Raw genomic sequence first — 1,540 nt, 5'->3', positions numbered from 1 at the left:
TTCAGCTCTCACTGGATCGGTTCGCAGCAGAGTGTGAAGCGACTGGGATGAGAATCAGCACCTCCAAGTCCGAGTCCATGGTTCTCGCCCGGAAAAGGGTGGAGTGCCATCTCCGGGTTGGGGAGGAGATCTTGCCCCAAGTGGAGGAGTTCAAGTACCTCGGAGTCTTGTTCACGAGTGAGGGAAGAGTGGATCGTGAGATCGACAGGCGGATCGGTGCGGCGTCTTCAGTAATGCGGACGCTGTATCGATCCGTTGTGGTGAAGAAGGAGCTGAGCCGGAAGGCAAAGCTCTTAATTTACCGGTCGATCTACGTTCCCATCCTCGCCTATGGTCATGAGCTTTGGGTTATGACCGAAAGGACAAGGTCACGGGTACAAGCGGCCGAAATGAGTTTCCTCCGCCGGGTGGCGGGGCTCTCCCTTAGAGATAGGGTGAGAAGCTCTGTCATCCGGGGGGAGCTCAAAGTAAAGCCGCTGCTCCTCCACATCGAGAGGAGCCAGATGAGGTGGTTCGGGCATCTGGTCAGGATGCCACCCGAACGCCTCCCTAGGGAGGTGTTTAGGGCACGTCCGACCGGTAGGAGGCCACGGGGAAGACCCAGGACACGTTGGGAAGACTATGTCTCCCGGCTGGCCTGGGAACGCCTCGGGGTCTCACGGGAAGAGCTGGACGAAGTGGCTGGGGAGAGGGAAGTCTGGGCTTCCCTGCTTAGGCTGCTGCCCCCGCGACCCGACCTCGGATAAGCGGAAGAAGATGGATGGATGGATGGATGTTTGTAAATCTGACTGTGATGAAGTCAGTGCCTCACCAGCCATGAACCTCACCGCACGTCACTGATATATATATATATATATATACCCTGTTTCCATATGAGTTGTGCTAGATGTAAATATAAACGGAATACAATGATTTGCAAATCCTTTTCAAGTCATATTCAATTGAATGCACTACAAAGACAAGATATTTGATGTTCAAACTCATAAACTTTATTTTTTTTTTGTAAATAATAATTAACTTAGAATTGCATGGCTGCAACACGCGCCAAAGTAGTTCCAATCCCGTGCTGGTAAATCCAGGCCTTGAACTTGCCAGGAAAGCCAGACTTGTCCACCACGGTCAGCCAGGTCTCCAGGTCTTGGTTGGTCGATTTTGTGGAGGCTGCGTCTCTCAGGCTGCAATTGAACACCTTTCCCAAGCTCTTCACAGGTTCCTCAGTGAGTGATGGTATTTTGGCGGTGCCAAGTGAGAAGCAGAACTTGCCAGTAACCTTCCCTTTCTTTAGCACAAGGGACCTCGACTTGGCCGGCTTGAAGCTCATGCGAGCCCAGGAAATCACCTCCTGAAGGCCATTCAAGATCCACCTGCAGCCTGGGACAGATGTAGTGGTCACTGTCAGGTCGTCCATGAAGGCTCGGATAGGTGGCTGTCGGACTCCAGACCTGGAGAGGGGCCCTCTGCACTGAACTTCTGTAGACTTCACCAGCATGTTCATGGCGAGTGCAAAGAGGATGACTGACATTGTACAGCCAGTGATGAT

Source organism: Nerophis lumbriciformis, linkage group LG20, assembly GCF_033978685.3.
Source record: "Nerophis lumbriciformis linkage group LG20, RoL_Nlum_v2.1, whole genome shotgun sequence".
NCBI classification, from domain to species: domain Eukaryota; kingdom Metazoa; phylum Chordata; class Actinopteri; order Syngnathiformes; family Syngnathidae; genus Nerophis; species Nerophis lumbriciformis.
This window is presented reverse-complemented; position numbering follows the sequence as displayed.